This window comes from Struthio camelus, chromosome Z (genome assembly GCF_040807025.1).
Source record: "Struthio camelus isolate bStrCam1 chromosome Z, bStrCam1.hap1, whole genome shotgun sequence".
NCBI lineage: Eukaryota > Metazoa > Chordata > Aves > Struthioniformes > Struthionidae > Struthio > Struthio camelus.
Genome location: NC_090982.1, coordinates 53,610,146 through 53,624,096, shown reverse-complemented (window position 1 = coordinate 53,624,096; position 13,951 = coordinate 53,610,146). Strand labels below are relative to the sequence as shown.

The 13,951-nt window shown below is 35.2% G+C and overlaps 1 protein-coding gene across 15 annotated transcripts in view; it reads right to left on the bottom strand.

Annotated features, from left to right (window-relative positions):
• LOC104150264 (uncharacterized protein KIAA0825) overlaps positions 1-13,951 on the bottom strand; it is a 261,819-nt gene that overhangs the window by 239,114 nt on the left and 8,754 nt on the right. For 13 of the 15 annotated variants that reach the window (XM_068928990.1, XM_068928999.1, XM_068928995.1 and 10 more), the window contains one exon: positions 10,971-11,068. The gene's annotated coding sequence lies outside the window, so the exon portion shown is untranslated. Of the gene's footprint in view, positions 1-10,970; positions 11,069-13,413; positions 13,535-13,951 lie in introns of all 15 variants that reach the window. The other 2 variants (XM_068928998.1, XM_068928994.1) reach the window with 1 other exon arrangement.

Sequence of the window (13,951 nt, the reverse complement as noted above, 5' to 3'; positions counted from 1 at the left end):
TTTCTCAGTATGACATATTCATTGTCATCTTACTTGTGTGATAAATTCTACTGTTGAGTTTGGCTGTATTTTTAGAGATTTATTATTAAGGTCTAACTTAAATCACCCATAGTTTCAGGCTGCTACTCCTAAACCCTTCCTAATGTGCAAGTTATTCATCATGCTTACATTATCATAATACACGTTTTCATGGGTACCAGAAGACAACTGTATTCTCTCTCAGATAACTAGTCAAAAAGACATCATTAGAGGATTCGGATATTATGCATACTGATTTAGGAACAGTCCTTGAACTACCTTGAAAATATAATTTAAAAGTCGACATAAGAATACTCTCTTTCAAACATTCATTTTAGAGCTTCTCAATGTCTCAAAAAATCTCAGTTCAGAACTAGTATGAGGTCTCAGATTTTCTCCAAAAACCTTACAACATGTATATGAGTACCTGCTAGATAAATATGAAGTAGATTCTCTGCTGCAAAAGTAATTATGATGGGACACTGACATTTAGTAGAAATAAATACAAAACATCCATGTTTTTCATGTATTTTTACTTAATGTCATTGAGTTATATGACTTCTGAAATCACTTTTGAAATGAGGTTTTAAAAAACAATGAAAATGTGTATTTTGTATCATGTCCCCACTTTAAAATTTCTTTCGGACTCATCTTAGTTTTGCTGCAGTGCTATTCCAACAATATTTTAACAGCTAGCATCAAAAATAGGCAGGAGACGAACATGCTACTTTACTGATATCTCTGACTTCATATTCTAAATGGTAATAAAGCATTTCTTTCTAGCTCCAGTGGTTCTGGAAATAACAGCCACTACATACTATAAAAACAAATCACTCCTTTACATAAAACACAGAGAGAAATTCCAAAGGGGAGATTTTCCCTTAAAAATTTCTAATCATTCTGTGTTCTAGACTCTGCTGACCACCTCTGTAGAGGTCCAGCAAAGTCTTGGGTGACCTTTATCTCCATTTCGTATGAAATGATGGTTACCTTAGATTCAAGGGCCCTTTCCTTTACATTTTGCCCTAGAGAATATTTAGGAAAAAGAAAAGTAGACTTGCTAATCCCAAATATTAGCACTAAATTATAATTTTCTCTAGAAAAGTAAAAGGAAAACAACCCTTTTCCACAAGCCCTGCACTAAAAATGTTTATTCAAAAATTATTGAATTATACAAGACAAGACTTCTCAGCAGATAACGGAATTACACATTTTAGTTGCAAGTGAAATGTTAAATTACACTTTCATAGATTAACCTATGTCAAAATGTAAACTCATCCATTGTGCTTACAGTAAAAATATTATATTGTATAAATTGTTAAATGCATTTATGTTGTCTATATTAAGAATAAAACTCAGTACAACTATTATGCACTAACAAGAATGAGCAATGAAGAATCTATAATTAACTCTGGAAATATGCAAAATAATTCAAAGTTATTTTTGCCATGAGCATCTCCTCTAATCTATTATATTTTGAGTCTCTGAATAAATATCTTCTCTTTTGTGGCTGAAACACCATAAATACTGAAAGACTAACTTTTCAGTTTAATATTTCTCACTCCATGACCTTCTGACTAATTCCACAAACAAACTTTAGAAAGCGTACTGTAACTCAACTAAATTCCCCTCTGAGGAAGATTAGACAACAGGAGACAAACATGGATTCCAGTAGAGGAGGGATATATTCAAAATGATGAGCATTTGGCTGAGCAATGTCATAAATTCTGCCCATTCAGAAAGGGCAAAAAACAAACAATCCTCTCCTCAAACTAACCTACTCTAATTCCCCAGTGATGCAAATTGTAACCTGAGCTCTAAATGTTTTTTGTAATTAGTTATTCTATAATTTGTGCTATTTTTGAAATTCTGCGTTTGAAGTATTTTTGCACACTGCATTTAAAGAATACCACCACTGAATGATAACATTAACTGTGCTACTGAATGAAGAAACAGAAGCTAGTACGAAGATATGTAGTTGACATTTGTCACCATTTGTCCTCAGCTTAAACTCGTTTTGGGGGCCGGAGGGAGGAGGAAAATCCAGTTTGTTTGAAAGTGCCTGGCTCTCACTTGTACACTTTTATACTATGATTAACAGTTAACAACAGGCTACATAATATGCAGCTATAACACAACGCTGTTTACAGTGAAGTACATCCTGTTAGTGGTCAAAAGAGGGAACAGACTATCTAGATGCCACTAAATGCTTGGCCGTGAAATGGCAGATCAGCCAGCCTTCCTTTCACTCCAGCTTTTCCTTCACTCTAGGTAATGCAACTTCTCTCTAACTTCGTCATTTGTTTTGTGCAGGTGATAAACTGGCTGCGGCTCAAGCATGCTCTCTATCACCTCCCATTTACTATTAACACCAGAATGCCAGCTCACAGCTACAAACTGACATTATAGTATAGTGTAACTAGTGCTTTTAGGTAGAGCAAGTCAACCTTCACCAATTTAAGTAGGACTTAATATTTGCTTGCACTGAAAAGAGACATAAGGTCACTAAATTAGCATTACTGGTGACAGCATACAGCACTGTAACACCACTAATAATAGCATATCCTGTGACAATGTATAAGCATTTTGTACTGCAGCTAGACAGAAATATAAAACTGCAAAGGGGCTAATAGAGATTATGGTATGGTTGCTCAAATGGGTTCAGGAAAACATCTGCAAGCAGTAAAATCTGCAAGAAAAGAAGAAACAGGAAATGCAACTCAAGCAGGAAGGATGTCTGTTGGAATAAACAGAAAAGATGCCTGGCAAGACCAGAACAGGTCCTGGTCCTAAAAAATAAGATCAACTATGTTGAGAGTAGATGAAATCCTCCCTTTCTTTACGAGGAGGAGTGTGAGAAGCATAAAGCATGAAGTACGAGAGAGGAAAAACAGAAGAAGTCATCTACTTGGGTTCACGCTTTCCCTCATCAAAGAGCTCAAGCCTGGCCTCCTCAGTGACTAAGACCATCAAGGATCCGCGCCATCAGTGGTAGCTTCCAGTATTAGCTCTGTGGCACTGTATTCCTACAGTTCATTTAAGATAAGCATGTTAAGGACTAACTGTTTTAATATTGTGTGCTCATGGCTGTTAACAATGAAGAACTGACCACTGGCAATGTGTACTATTAATGAATGCCAAATCATTAACAGTACACATGTTCTGAAGTTTAAAATTGGCCTTAAAACTGATTTATCAGTCTTCTAAATACTACCAACACAACAATCTCTAATTCTCTAATCGATAAATATATACATACATATATTCAGGTGCAAGTGTCATACTCTTGTGAAAAGAGTAAAAATCCTAGTTCTGCTATACACTTCACAAGTGCAGTAGAAGTTGGCTAAATCACCTATTCCTGCTCTTTAAATTTGGTAACAGGAATGCTATTTCCTTTCTCCTCTTTCCTTTGTCCTATTTATACTGTGAGCTCTTCAGATAAAGGACTGTCTTTTACTAGGTTTAGCATGAACCACAAATGATGCAGGATCTCAGGCTGGTAGGTGCTATTTCCATCAGAAAACTGTAATGGTCAGCTAAATTCAATAGATCTTGATGCACCAAAATGTAACAAAACTATGTTTTGGGCAGTACAAGTCCAGGCTTCTGCAACTAGAGAACCACACATTTCATTTCTACCACTGTTTACCTTCTTCATTACAGTAGTAGTTGTCTGTGATCCACACTCTCCCTTCCAGCCAACATTAGGGTCTTGCACCCTCCTCTCACAAGAGTTCTGCATGCTCCTCACTTCTACCTCCTTTACCAAGGTTCCCTCAACAGCACCCTCATATCACGTGGCAGTCCTTATTTTGCAAGTATGCAAACAGTTCTGTGTAACCTCATTTCTCATGCTCATTCTGCTCACCACTTTTGTTCTGAGAGATGAGTCAGTCTAGATGCTAATAACTACACTGTGAAGACAGATGAAGATGAGAGATGGGCCTTGCTCTACTGGCAAGCATTAGCTGTTCAAACATTACATTCTCAGCTCTGACATTGCATGAAACATACTTGAAGTTATGGTTATTCTAAATAATAGCAAAGGCTTTCATGTGTCACCTGTTTTCCTCCATTCAGTTCTCCAGTCTCCTATGAAATTGGTAAGACTCTACACCCAGAATATTACCCCAAAATTGAACTCTTCACTAAGTTCTCGTATTCAAAAACAGAAAAGGAAACTACACTGAAAAGAGAGCAAGCTTTCAAACTTGACTAATGAGATGTCTTATCTTTTGCACTAATTTGCCTGTTGTTCAAAGATTGAAAGTTTACTATATAACCAAAGAGATAAAACAAAGGATTAAGATTAAATAATACATTGTATATTCACCAGATACCAAAAGATGCATACAGTATGCAGCTAATGTATCTTCAGCAATTAAAAATTCAGCTATATGAATATTGCAATGATTTAAGTTTTTGAATTATTTATCTCAAAGTGGCAGAAAAGATCACTATTTAAAAATAACACGCAACATGCAAGTCATTAAAAATTGATGTGGAACAGACAGCCTTTAAGATTTGAACTCCCTTTATGCAAAGCTATTAATGCTAAAAATTTTCAACCAAAATTACAAGTCACTGGAAAAAGAAATTTTATGACTTGTTCCAGCAGTTCCTAATCCTCAGTTTTATTCGCTCTGAAGTATACTTGCAAGTGTATGAATTCAAAAGAAGGATAATGTGGTGTTGGTTAAATCAAATCACAAAGGAAAAAATTAAATTCTCTCTGAAACCAATCCCTTCTTCTCTCCATTTGCCCCTTTAGTCTCTCATCCTCCACCACACTTCCCCCTCTCAGGTTCCCCAACGAAAATAAATGCTGGATGACTTCAAGTTAAGTCAGAAAAAACATCACTATGGCTGCGTTTTACTGTATTTGCTGCTTAACATATCCCAACAGTGAATCTAACATTTAGAATCTATCATATCAACATAGTCATCATGATCCAAGCTGCAAATAATAGAGAGTGTCAGTGTCAATTTTGCTTTCTCACACTTCCTTCCCTTCACTTCATCTGATTTTAATAATCCCTGTCAAACCACAAACAGTCCAAATTACCTTCTTGACACAGAAGCTTTCAGGGAAGAGACAGAATCTCAACTTTCATTTAGCAACTACAAAAGCAAGCTGTCCAACTGGACAAATATTATTTCCACTCTTGACAATCTCTACAGTAAAGCATGCTTTTTAATTTTAACTGAAGCTGCCAAGGGTTTGATATAAGCTTCTTGTTTAGCGTAGACTGACTCACAGGATTAGCAGACCAACAACTGTAATTGTGTTTAAAGAAGCCAGCTAAAAGGAAAAAAGCAGCATGCAAAATATGACAATTGCATGTTATAAGGTAACAATAAACTGAATTTAGAAAGAGATTATAAAAATAATTTCAATTAAGTAGATCTCATAAGATCTATTTCAAGAGCATTTTACATTTCTAAGATTGACCAAATGGTTGCTACTGAAATGTAATATAAATCAAACTTCTAAGAAACACAGAGTTTGTAGTTTCATCTGTACGGGTGACAGTCTAAGAAAGGTTAGCATTTGACAACAAGAAATATGTTCAAGGCAAATAAGCTTCCACAAAAGTATGTGATCAGTAATCATTTTCCCCTCTGTTGGCTTGTCTTCAAAGTAAGCTTGATAACATAACTCACTGCTTCACATAGATCAGTTTAAAAGTAATTGATTTCTCTGATGAGGCACAGTATTGTATAATTAGCATTTTATTTGAAGTTTATGTGGATTAATCAAAGCATAATATATTTTTATATAAAATATTTTCTTCACATAGACACAGCACTCTCTCTAATCATCTGGAAGTCTATTGCTTCTTTGTATATTTAATTACTTAAAGTTGCAATCAGGTTTTGAAGTGTTGCTAGCTATAAAAAAGCAAAGCAGAATAACCAGGATGATTACCACCAGAAGATTCAGACTGTAAAATATTTGTTTAAATACTTCAAATAGCCTGTTCCATTTATAGGCTGATTAAGACTAATCAAAACTGCTTTAAAAGATTCTGTGGTAACTAGTGAGAACACATCAAAACAATAAAAGCCTATCTTTGAGAAATCCATAAAATCACTTAAAGAAATAAAGAGGTATATATGCCTATGTGGTGTCTAGAGTTCCACAGCAAGACAATTATGCTTTCTACTAATCAGAACACAGGCCTGAGTTAAGTTTGTTTGTTTGTTTTTAAAATTTTGGGCTAACAGCTGGATCTCTGTGATCACTCCCTTTCATGGTAGGGCATCTTCCTCCTCGCCGTCTTATTTTGTTTCCCTTCCCAGCAAACGGAAGTCTTACCAGCTGTTTTTTTCTCCTTCAGCATTGGCTGGCTGAAGTACAATTTTGATATTCAGCAGTATATTGATTCTACCGTATTAGGTCTGCATCTAATTGACCTATATCCCATATACACTGATGTAAAAATCCCCTAGGCTTCCCCTGAAGAGAGAAAAAGGTCTGCTAGCACTTAAACTTCAGAGGCTCATAAGGACAAAGTAGGCTAACCGAAACGTAATACAGAATTTTAAGAGGCTGGTGGAAGTCTATCCACATTACATATAATCCTCCATTAAAAGTTTGCCTAACAGTAAAGTAGGTCAGAAGATCATTATCAAAGCATCTTAAAAAAGAAGCTAACAGGAATACACAGACAGATGTTATGATTAAAAGCAGTGATTTACATCTCTTTAAGCAAAGTGTTTAATTCTACTCTTGACTATGTCTTGACTTCCAGTTAACCAGCACTTTGAATCCAGAGCAGAACTCCTAACTGATGTCAGCTAGATGTCTGCATTTAAAAAGTTCAAATTACACCTCTTGTAAAAATTACGCTTTTCATATTTATTACTTGTCCATTATCGTACTGAAACACCCATTTCATTCAGATAAAATACACTTCCCTATAAGAGGCCTGCTACTATATCTGCCTCTCTTGCTTTCCCTTAACATTTCTCTCACTTTCCATACTTCTACTGCTTTTGTGGAGCTGAGACTTTTTCCTCTCTTCCCTTTAAAACTATCATCACGATGTTCAGCAAAAATAATCACCAGTGTTGACAAAAGTGTTTTCATGCTTGGCTGTTAACATCCAAGAGGATGAACAAGACAGTTACCGTTTCAAGCAACCTATAAACTTGAGCAGACTTTTTTTTTTTTTTAGTCTTTGGTTTGAATTTGCATAGCTGCATTTTGAACAAGAATACTGGAAAAATGCTGTTTCATTTTGTTTTTCAGCAGGACAGATACAGGTGGCAAAACAGGAAGTTGTTATGTTATAAGCATCAATGAGACAAATCATGCTCTCTAAAACATTCATTGCACAAATATTTTCCTATGGCCTAAAAATGGAGAAAACACACTATATAACAGACAGTAGACATGTTTGTTGATGCAGTACTGCACGGTAAAGTATTAAATTGTCCAAGCAGCAGCTTTGCTTGTAGTTAACTAGTTCTGCTATGGAGTTTTCACATTTCCACATTTTTTCATTTTATGTCACTACTGACTAACAGCAGCACCCTCCCGATTCTGTGTTGCCACAATACCTTATTCCTGGAACGTGTATGTTGTTCAGCATCACATAAAAGTATTCCCATTAGGCCATTTTCTCTGAATGTTTCCTGCCACAGTCTCTGGACACACTGCAAACAGCAAATACCCTACTATTTCTTTGACACCATAACAAAGGCAATGCACTTGAGAACACTGAGGACATCCTTCTTGCCTCAAAGTTTATTGCTTAACTCAACCTTATCTTGGCCCAAACATACCTGTCTTCCTGGATGGCCAATCTATTGACAGCCCTTCTCCTATCCAGCTTGCATCACCTCTTTCTCACTGCTCTTTCTACTTATGTAGGGTTATTCTATTTTTACAATAAAAGATACATATTATTTATTGCCTAACCATTACCAAATACAATGGCAGTAAGATATAGGAAAAAAATTCTGTAGAATACTATCTTAAGTACAAATATACGCACTGATATGCAAATGTGTTTACACCACACCTTTTTAACAGTATTGAAAGCAGTTACGCAAAACTAAACCTCACACCTATTTGGTTTGCAATTCTACAATTACCTAGGAAGCTAGATTTTTCTTCTGGACAGGAACTTTTTACAAAATTCAGAAACCATATTTAAGTAATCTTTTTCAACTAGTTGCATAGAGTCAGCCTTCACCTTCCCATTGTATCCTGTTTATAATCTTTTCCAAATAATTTTGTCTCATTTATGCAACTTATGTTATTAGGTGTTATGTCTTTATTGCTTTGCAAGAAGTGCAAGTCACTTCTATGATGCTACAGATAAAACAACTAATTCATAATAAAGTAGCATTTAAAAAAAAAATGTATCCATGATATCTTTGCATTGCCACTGAAAGAGAAAGGAAAAAAAAAAAGAATGGCTATAATGAAGGGAATGTCCTTCTCAAGGATCTTTTAAAGCACAGATTGCTCTCATACTCCATTCTTCTGGGGAAAAAGTGTTATTCAAGTTGTGACATGCAATTCCAGATGGAAAAAGAGGACCAGTTTGAAGTTCCTGGTAACAGGACAATTGAAGACTCATGCAGCTGGAAGATCATGAAAGACATACAACCTGCACTTCAGGCTAAAGGTCATCCACCTCTGTATGCCATGGCAATGCCATATGGGTAGGTACAAGAATATTAACAGGGCACTCTAATGGGTTCTACCATCTCTTCTGGGAAGACGCCGTGTCAAGAATATTATTTCAAAAGTTGATGGAGCAAACCGTATTAAAAGACGGGAGAGGGAATCCTATGTTCTCACAGAGGAAAACAAATCTCTCTTTGGAACCAGACTAGGACAATAAGTTATTGTACAATAAAGAAAGAATCAGCTATTTTGTGATGTAGAAAAGGGGTCCTTCTCCCTACTGTCTTAAACAACTTCTGTAAGGATATTATATGGAACTGTCTACTGCAGAAGGCACTTAGCCTTTGGTTTCATGATTAAGAGTGCTAGTGTTCATAAATATCTTATAAGGGAACACCATGCACTGTGCTATTCTTTACATAATCACAAGCCTCAAGTGAGCTGCGCAATCATCCAAGAAGTGGAAATACAGTGTAAACAATGCATACTACTTGCCTACCACCATGAAACGAATTTTCTGCTTCAGAACAATATTGAATTGGAACTTAGGAATCTAATTTCATTTTTTTTCTTAAATGAGGACGATATTTAAAGTTTATAGAAAGAAAGGGAGAAGAAACTCACAGACTAAGGAAAAAAAGAAGTAAAAAGCATTTTCTAGGGTCGCATTAACATTTTAGCAAATTTCTTTTTCCTTAAATTAATCTTACAGCATTTTACAACTTTTGTAAAGCAAAAAGTTAATAAGCCATATAAGATTCAAGCTGGGAACTATATTACAATCAAGATTTTTAAGGTTCAATCTATATTTTTTTATTATTTAACTAGCTAAAACTGAGCATAGTGACAGCTCTGCCAGAATATCCTTCAGAAGGAAAAGTTGTGGCTAAATCTATTTTTATTTTAAGTGTTCTATGGTGGACTTACCTTGGAGATGATATTCTACTAATCTGCAAGATAAATTATGCATGTTCTAAGCCAATCGACAGCAGGTGGTTGCAAGCCAAGATTCCCTTCACTGGTACACTACCAAAAGCACTGTGGAAGATGTCATTAGCCCAAACAAAATCTCCAGTGAAAAATGTAGTTAATGATACGCATTCTGAGTAAGGAGGAAAGAATTCAGGGATGGAAAAGGGAGGCAGCATTTCCTGTAATAACATTTTTTTTTCTAGATGAGCTGGTAATAGGTGACATGACTATATCCTGGCTTATTGTTGATCTTTGCCGCTGTACACAAATTCAGAACCTTTAAGGTTATCACAAGTAACAGATTCAAAAATCTAGTACTTCAACAGTTTATGTCACAGGATGGCATGGAATGAATGGCTTGATTTTTAATATCACGACAGATTGAAGTTAATTTTCAATTTTTCTTCTATCACAGTGTGCGTCAGGAACAAGTTTATTACAGTGAAAGAAATGAGTGGGCTGTATTCCTCAACACTCCCTACCATCTCCATTACCTGACACAATTCATATGTTCCCAGTCAAATGACATGGTAAGTATCCAATACAAAGTATAGCCTACTATTCACATTTCAAATAATCCACTACTTAATTTGTGCTACTGGATGATATAGCTTCATAAACTACTTTTTCCTGAAATGATTACAAGTTTTTATTCAAGTTAGATTTTTGTAGTGCTATGCACGGATGACAACACAATAATAAGAGCAGAGGGAAACAGAGAAAAGAGAAAGCACAGAGAAAAGAGTTTCATATACCTTGAGAGACGGGCAACATTTGCAGACCTTTTATTAATAAGGTCAGGATATGGTTTTCTATATAACATGGAACAGACTGTGTTCTGCTCCAGATGTAAAAAATATTAGGGACTGCTGCACCTAATGAAATACAGAGCTATAATACACATTTCAAAAACAGTGGTCTCAATCAGTTCTACAGTAACCATGTATTCCTTACTGCAAACAGATACATTGTTCAGATTTCTTCCCAAATTACACTAACATGCATTCAGATTTCTTACCTACCCATATCTGCATAGTTACAGCATCTAACCATTTTTCATATCTAGTGTAAAGAGATATGAATTTATAAAATGGTTGATCTGAATAAATTGCTTAAAACCTTTAAGAAAACCTTATATTTAAATATAGTATCAGTTTCTTCTACATTTCACCTACATTTTCTTCAATCAATAAAAATTCACATATATTCTTGACTAGAACCCATCAGCATCTTCCTATAAACATCATAGGTCTCATCCTATTAGAACTTTATAATCATGTATAGTTTATAGCAAGTCAATTTTAGAAGATACCCAGTTTACATAAATACATACCTTTAGTCAGTATGTCCTCTGTGTAACTGAAACCGTCTTGTTTTCAGTATTACAGGACCTTGCTTAGTTCACGGGCAGTTAATAGTTTTTCAGTGGCCCTATATAAAAAAGAAGGTAGTCAAATTACTGATAGGTAGCATTAGAGGAATTAATACTTTCACAGATAAAAATCCCAAGTATTATATAAAATTGTTCAAACAATAAAAAGATCCTTCTTAATTCCACTGATAACTAACAGCCCAAGTTCAACGTGTCAAAAAAAAAGTTTCAACTTTAGGAGCCTTTATTTCAGTTGATACTTATTCAATAAAGCATGAAGATTATGTAATATTTCATTTTGTTGTTCCAAAGGTCGAAAAGCAAAGCAGAGAAGATGGGATGGGAAATTAGAAGGTCACAGAATCTGCCAAAATAGTTTATGGCAGCTGTGAGAAATGCTTAGGTAAGGTCCATTCAGCTCAGTAGCTGTTTCCGAAGCTTCACAGAAAAGTTTAACTGAGAATAATCTACATTGAGGTCACAGACTTCTAGAATAAGCAATTTAGAGACAAAAGAGATTGAAGCTTGAGGTGAATATTTTATTATAAGAGCTAAACATTGACTATTGCATCCACTGCTGTCGGTGGATACCAGTGTAATGAACCAAATCAGGTAGCTGAAAATTAGCTTGGCAAAAAAGAATCCTATTATTCCTCTGCACTCCCATTTACCCAGCAGCTGTATAAACACTAATGTTGGTACAGGTGGGGAGGTGATCACTGTGAGTGACTGGTACAGGATTGTCCACTTAGCAGCAGTGCCAGTTTATGCTACATTAAATTGACCAAACCGCGATGAAAATGATGGACTGTATACATTAGGCTTATACAATACAGACCTTGAGAAATCATCTCTACACAATATTTGAAGAGCTGTGTTTACGCACGCATGCTGAAGTCACAGAATATAAAAATAAAGTGCCATTTCATTTAACAGACACAAAATAGGAAATTGTACGTAAGAAATAACAGGAAGCATCCTATTCACCAGCTTTGGTTTCACAGTATTTTATGTAACTAAAAAAATAAATTTACAAGGCTTTCTACATGTATCAAATTCTTGTTTGATTCAGTACTCTTTACTAAGAAACGTGGTTCTTTCTGTGGAAGAGGACTGGGAACTACTAACACTTGTCAGGGTTTAAGCTACAATACCCCAGGACTAAAGTTTCCTTAACTGTTTCTCAAAAGTTCTATAAAAGCACCAGCAAAGTCAAGAGGAAAGGAAGTTTAAAAGGATTACATACACATTTGACAATGGGATAGCCTCTATTCTTTGGCCAATACTTTTACATCTGGTTTTAAATGAAGAACAAAACCTGTACTTTTTGCATTGCTTTCATTACTTTTCTGAAAATGGAGGCTATGCAAAAAGCTGTATAAAAAATGGCAGTAAGGTTGCAACTCCAACCCACAAAAGCCAAGAAATTTAAAGTTAATCTGACATTCAATCCTTAAATCATGCAATTGTGCTTCTTTTTAAAAAGCAACAATGCAAGTTAATGACAAGTTGTCAGCTCTAACTTTGAATTGCCTGAAGTTTGTCATTTGGTGTTTGTGTCACAACCTTAATGTTATTTAAATGTAGTTTTTAGTATCTATTATTTAAAAAGGTCTACTTTACGACAGCAAAAAGCTTTGATGGAGTAAACCTCAAAGTACACTGTACTGCTGGTATGCCACTTCATTAGAAGTAGTGCATAAAACATATGCTGTTGACAAATCTAATTCATTAAAGGTGAGGTAGACGCACTTTAAAACAACTGGCTGGCATCATTATCTACAGTTCCTTTTATAAATTATTCCTCTTTTCCCTTTTGACTGAACTTGTCAGTGTTCCCTTTTCAGACTGCGAATGTTTTTGCCTTAAAATTCAATACCTTCAACATGTTTGGACAAGTTAAATAAGTAGCGTATTTGCTAAAACTGAGATTGTAAGCAGAAACATTCACACTGATTATTTCACCTATATTAATTAATGAGGATCAAAATTAAGTAACAATGTATAAGAGTTTCAGCTTTATCAAACATAAAATTTAAAAGTGAAGAGAAAAGGAAATGACAAAGCAGAACAGAGAACTATTCTGGCAGCTTTTTGCCTTGCCATTCAGATGACTTGGATTCGGAACTGAATTGAATTCTGCAAAAGAGGAGGAGATCAGGCACATCACAGAGCTGGCAGCTAGCCGACATACTTAGTTTTAGAAGGAAAAATTGCTAACTATATTACTCAGACTTTGGTAAAAGTCAAGGCTAGTATAAGAACTAACAAGTATAAAAGTGTCCATAAATAAATTTAAGCTGGGAATTGAAGATGGCCCTAGCCATCAGAGTGGTGAAGTGTTTGAACAGCCTTCCAACAGAAAAAAACACATATAACTTGTCATAAACGGATCAAACTCCACCTTCGAATATCATTGCCTGTGCAAACATAGAATTTTTTCTCTTCAACCCATGAAGAATGAAGTCCTTCCAGCTCTAGATCACTACAGGCTTTAGAAACCAAATCAGAGTGCAGGAACTTCACTGAATCACAAAAAGAAGCAAAAAAGAACAGTTTTTAAGGAATAAATATAGCACATGACAGTCAAGTTCCCCTAATCACATATTCACCAAAATTCTAAATCACATTGTATATAAGGCAACTGGGGGAAAAAAATCAAAGAGTCTTAATCAAAGACTCATTTTGTAACATAATTTTCCTTTTGATTCCTTATAAAGTGACCTAATGCTATATATTCAAAAAACAGTTCTATAAATTTGCATAGAATGCATAATCATATTTGAGTATGTCTATACTCTGTGCACATATTCTTAAATGTTTCGGCTGAACCAGCAAAGAATTTTGCCTTGCTCAAGGAAAAATCCTACATAAGATATACCATCCTATATATTTTTATATAGACACACGTACATAATAGTCCATGTCGTCTTATTCCTAAT